General features: G+C 41.2%; 1 protein-coding gene across 2 annotated transcripts in view; it reads left to right on the top strand.

The window, feature by feature from the left end:
• REEP3 (receptor accessory protein 3) overlaps nt 1-6,000 on the top strand; it is a 204,206-nt gene that overhangs the window by 110,259 nt on the left and 87,947 nt on the right. The gene's annotated exons all lie outside the window — the stretch shown is intronic.

Here is a 6,000-nt window from a genome sequence, read left to right as displayed (position 1 = left end):
TGCCCCCTGCTGACTAGTAAAAGCTGATGCCACTGCTCAGATGGTATGAAAAACATTTCTAAGATTTTATTTATTTAATTTCAGCTTAATGTAAGCATGGAAAACAAAAACAGGCTTTAACGAGAATAAATAAAATTTAGTTATATATCTTTTGTTTTACAGAATTTTAATTGATCTGTATTCATCATGCATCAGCATCTACCGCTAATGGGCATGGTGTAGGTTGAGCAGCCCCCATAATCAGGGACACATATTATTTACAGTTTTTATGTGGGGTGTTTAGAAATCACATTTAAATTGAGGCTTCTTAAATGCAACGTTAGCTTTTTTTTTTGGCTGCGAGTTTGTTTTTGGATTTTGTGTATGCATTTTGTCCTATCTTTATGGTCAGTGTGACCTATCAGTTTGCCTATTCTGAGCAAGCAGGAATTTTTTTCCGAACAGTGCTGGGATTTGCTTGATGATCATACCCAGACTGATTGAGCTGAATGGTTGTTGGATGTTCTTTCTTGGTGTATCTCAGACAGGAACGGTATCTCTGATTGCACTTTGTATTATGTTGTACTTTTATGTCATGTATTGTGAAACTATGTCATAATTTTATTGAGCTTTGGATTTTTACCATGTTTGTAATAAAGATTGCCATTTGCCTTTTATATCTTTATACATGACCTTGCCTTTAAAGTCCCCTGGAGGGGTTTTCTTGGTATTTTGGAAATTAAGAAATGTTGACAAGGTACTTTTTGGAACATACCACTTAGCTCTACCCTTTGCTTGGAGCTCTACACTAAGTATCTAAGCGGATAAGGCGATCCCTCTGGTAAACGTATTTCTTTGCCTTGAAAGTTTAATTGAATGCAACGTCTGTCGATAGGAAAGAACCTAAAATGCAGAGTCAGCAATGATTTTAATACCCTTTTTCAGGAGATATTGACAGTGACATTGTTAGTAAAACAAAACTTTATTTAATTTGTTTTGCTTCTTCTCCTCATTGCAGGCAGAATTAAAGTTGTGCCAAACATAAAACTTGACTTTGGCCAGCTCTCCTCCCTATGCCAATGTAAAGTGTGTGTAACTAGAGAAAAAATATGTGAAGGCTGAACTCCAGGTGTGATCTTATTTGTATAGTTAGGCCTTGTTCACATGTGCGTAGTTAAACGTACACTCATATGAGGGCTATGTTTGCCTACACAGAGATGTAAAGGTGTTCTGTGCATCCCCATACAGCTGGTCTTATCAGTTGGGGCAGAGTGGCTTCAGGGACACAGCTGCTGCTCCCAATTTAACAGCCATGTGGCCCTTGCATGAGTGTACACCTATTACGCCTGTGTGAACAAGGCCTTACATTGGTCCAGCTTGGCACAATGTAAGGATGCATATGTCATACCTGAAGGATAGCTGGGGAAGCTGAAAATCACTGTAGTAGTTGGCACTATCACAGTGATTGCTGCAATCTTCTGGGTCCTGTGCCAAAATACCTTGTATTTTTTAAATGAATACAAGGTGTTTTCTGGTTAGATGAGGTGGAGATTGGGACCACTCTCCTTATCCCTCTCCCTCTTCTTCTCACTCTTCTTCTCCCTCTTCTTCTTCCACTCCCTCTTCTTTTCCCTCTTCCTCTCTCTCTTCTCCTTCTCCCTTTTCTTCTCCCTCTTCTTCTACCTCTCTCTTTTCTCCTTCTCCCTCTCACTCTTCTCCCTCTCTCTCTTCTCCCTATCCCTCTTCTTCTCCCTCTTCTTCTCCCTCTTCTTCTCCTTCTCTCTCTTTTCCTTCTCTCTGTCCCACTTCTCCAGCTCTCTCTTCTCCCTCTCGCTCTTCTCCTTCTCCCTCTTCTTCTCCCTCTTCCTCTCTCTTTTCTCCTTCTTCCTTTTCTTCTCACTCTTCTTCTACCTCTCTCTTTTCTTCTTCTCCCTCTCACTCTTCTCCCTCTCCCTCTTCTTCTCCCTCTCTCTCTTTTCCTTCTCTCTGTCCCTCTTCTTCTCCATCTCTCTCTTCTCCCTCTCTCTCTTGTCCTTCTCCCTCTTCTTCTCTCTCTCTCTCCCACTTCTCCCTCTTCTCTCCCTCTTCTTCTCCATCTCTCTCTTCTCCCTCTCTCCCATCTCCTTCTCCCTCTTCTTCTCCCTCTCCCTCTTCTTCTTCTCTCCCTCTTCTTCTCCTTCTCCCTCTTTTTCTTCCTCTCTTTCTCAATCTCCCATCTTCTCTCCCTCTTCTTCTTCAGGAGCCTGCAGGGACAAGGGATCAGGTAATAAAACTGCTGTACCCAGTCCTCAAGGCATACGCGAACAGTTAACCCTTGCAGTGCAGACACATCCCCAGTTCAAGGGAGGACTTTTCGTTTTCCCAGAGTTCAGCTATGATTGTGTTTTCAGCCATTCAATCAACAACATACTGTTTTTTAAAAAGTATCGTTGCATGAGAAATGTGATGTATTTTAACTTGATCAGCAGCTGCTTCTTTCTGCATCTCCTTTGATAAATAACCACAAATATGTCAATAAAACAAGAAAAGTGAGAGCAGAGTGAGAAACAAATAGAGAACATAAAGCTGAGGGTGGAAATGATATGATTTTCATGCTTCACTTTGTATCTGGGCCAAAGAAAAGTAGATCAGAGAGCAAAACAATGCTCAAGTTTAGCTGGCTGAAGGAAAAGCAGCTTTCACTAATCACTCGGGCTGCTTATGTTTATGGCTCAGCGAATCAAAATATAAACAGGGAGTTTATGTTTGTATCATTTGTACAGCCCAACAGGGAACATTGTTACCAAAACCACAGGAAATGAAAACGCTTGTTTAAAATGTAGTGTTTTTTTTTCACTGTTTTATGTGATGAAATGAAAGCTTAGTGAAAAAGTTGTGCTATGACATGGGGGGTATCAAGCCCACAAACTGTCATTTGGCAACAGCTGGAAGATGTAATTTATTCATCTTTTTTTTTATGTGGAGCAAACATGTTACATAGTGCTTTACAGAGTACATAGGATATACAACAGTCCCTTCTTGTAAAGGAACTTAGAGTCTACTGTCCTTGTCACATTTGTACAAACACACAATAATGTTGGACCACTTTGCTTAGAAACCAGTTACCTGTCACTGAGTTCTGGGGTTGTAGGAAGAAATCGAGGCACATGAAAGAACTTAGTTCATCTTTTGAGAAACTAGCTTATGGACTCGAGGGGCCCCAGTAGATATTAAAAATTGTGCAGGTTTGTAAAATATTCATTTTTTTTGTCTTACTTGTAGGCCATTTGGGTCCCCCCAGAAGTCTGGCTGAAAAAGTCTCAGTTAGCAATCCCCATGTCCTGCCTTGTGTCTAGGATGAAAAAAACTGTCAGTTTTTACTCTCCTGTAATGTTGGGAGTGAGCAACACGTGGAGAGCTTTTTTTAGCCAGGTTTCTGTGGGGACCCAAATTGTTTAGAGGTATGGCAATAAAATAAATAAACATTTTACGAAGCTAAAACATTTTTTAATATCCAATGGGACCCCTTGACTGCATAGGCTTTTTTCTGAAAAAGATGAATTTAGCCTTTAGGGCCGGTTCACACTGGTGTGATGTCAGAGATCGGATGTGATTCGCGCTGCACTGCTGTGCAAATTACATGCAATGTCTGTGCGATGCAAATTCAGCCATACAGAATGTATGGCTGAATTCGCATCGCATTCAGACCAAAATCGTTCACACCCATGCGATCCGATTCCTGTCCATATTGACAGTTCGCACTGCGATATGCAAACCGATCTGGGGGTGTCATTAACTTTCTGTTGACACCCGCAGCGGTTCACATAGGGCAGTGTGAACCACCAGTGGGTGACACGCAATGCCGGAGCCCGTACTGGATTTGCACAGGATCTCGCATCGCAGCAGTGTGAAATGGCCCTAAAAGGGCGTAATGACACCATTCAGATAACATTCCTGTTGGATAATAAACTAAGAACCTTACTGCTGCAAGGCAAGCCTAAAGAAGAGAATGTTTTATTATTATTATACAGGATTTTTTTAGCACTGACAATTTATGCAGTGCTTTACAACAGAAAAAAAAAAAAAAGGGAGCCCTGCTCGTTAGAGCTTACAATCTAAGAAGGAGGGTCTAGAGATACAAGAGGTAATAACTGCGGGGGATGTGCTAATTGAGAAAATAAATGTACAGTTGTTAGGTGGGGGCCAGATAGGCTTGTCTAAAGAGATGAGTTTTCAGGGATCGTCTGAAAGTGGACAAAGTAGAAGCTAGTCGGACAGATTGGGCTAGAGCATTCCAGAGGATGGGTGAAGCTCGGGAGAAGTCCTGGAGGCGAGTGTGGGATGAGGTGACAAGGGAGCTAGAGAGCAGGAGGTCTTGGAAGGAATGAAGAGAACGATTTGGTTGGTACTTTGAGATTAGTTAGTGATATAGTTGGGGGCAGAGTTGTGGATGGCTTTGTAAGTTATTGTTAGTATCTTGAATTTAATTTGTTGGGAGAGTGGCAGCCAATGGAGTGATTGGCAAAGAGAGGTAGCAGATGCTGAGCAGTTTGTAAGATGGATGAGTCTGGCAGCAGCATTCCTGATGGACTGAAGGGGCATAACCTATTTAAAGGTAAGCCAATGAGGAGGGAGTTGCAGTAGTTGAGTCAAGAGATGACCAGGGAGTGAAACACAAGCTTTGTGGTGTCATTGGTTAGGAAGGGGCTTGTCTTGGAGTTTTTGCGGAGATTGAGGTGGCAAACTTTGGACAGCGATTAGATGTGGGGCTGAAAGGATAGTTCAGAGTCCAGGATTACACCTAGGACCTTGGCATGGGGGTACAGGTTGATAGTTGAGCCATTGATTTTGACAGAGAAATCAGGGGAAGAGGCACGTGCGCGAAGAAATGTTATGAGCTCGGATTTGGATAGGTTGAGTTTGCTGAAGTGATGTTACATCCAGGCTGATATGTCTGTTAGTAAGTTGGTGATGCGTGAGGAGAATGATAGAGGGAGCTGGGGGGTAGAGAGATAGATTTGGGTGTCATCCATGTAGAAATGGTATTGAAAGCCATGAGAGGCAATCAACTGACCCAAGGAGGAGGTGTATAGTAGATTGAGCAATTTTATTCCTATTTCTTTCTTTGTGGTCAGGACTAAAAAAAACTTTTTTTTTCAAAAAGTAGAATATAAAATATTAAATGTAGCATATAAATATTGTAAATATTTCTATTCAGACAGTAGATGGAGCTCTAATCACCTTTTCATTATACCTGCTGTTTATGGTTTCAGCTGTTATTTACAGAATAAAACAAGTAATCTCAACTGTGACTCATCTCTTATCAGTACAAAGTTCTAACACGGGGTAAGCAATCTCGGCACTCCAGCTGTGGTGAAACTACAAATCCCATCATGTCACTGGGTGTCATGCATGTGGCAGTCAAGGTCTTGCAGTGTTTCATGGGTTTTGTAGTGTCACAGCTGGAGTGTCGAGGTTGCCTACCCCTGTTGAACCTGACAAAAGAGCTGCAAATGCTGTCTCTTTAGCAAACCTATAATGCTTTGGGAGTCCTTTGGCATGTATTTGTAAGATATAGATTTGTGAATTGGCAGGGTAATAGTATCTTTTTAAAAAGTTAATTTAAATATTTCTATAATCTACAAAATATGTAGCTAGGGAACATAAAAAGGAAACCGTATTGTTGGTAATACAGCGTGCGGTTTCAGAAACACATTTGCTTGTTTAGGGGCCTTGTTCTGAAATGGTAAAGCTTCTAACACCAATAAACAACTTTAGATTATTTTTGGCCATTCTGCAAAGATGGAAGAATATGAGGAAAGTACTACCAGTCTTCATCCGTGCTATTCATAATCTCACAGTATGGTTGCTGCTGGAAGACTAATGTAGTGTGCTTTTCAAATGAAGACAGATAAGGTGAAGAGTTTCCATGGCCAAGTGCCAGGAACGTTGGTTGCTTTTCTAGTAGGACAAAATGCTTTGTAGTACGAGTCCTAAAGCAAAAGAAAAATTATCAGCATACTTTTCTTATATAACCATGGA

The sequence above is a fragment of the Aquarana catesbeiana genome, linkage group LG08 (assembly GCF_042186555.1).
Source record: "Aquarana catesbeiana isolate 2022-GZ linkage group LG08, ASM4218655v1, whole genome shotgun sequence".
NCBI classification, from domain to species: Eukaryota; Metazoa; Chordata; class Amphibia; order Anura; family Ranidae; genus Aquarana; species Aquarana catesbeiana.
This window is presented reverse-complemented; position numbering and strand designations above follow the sequence as displayed.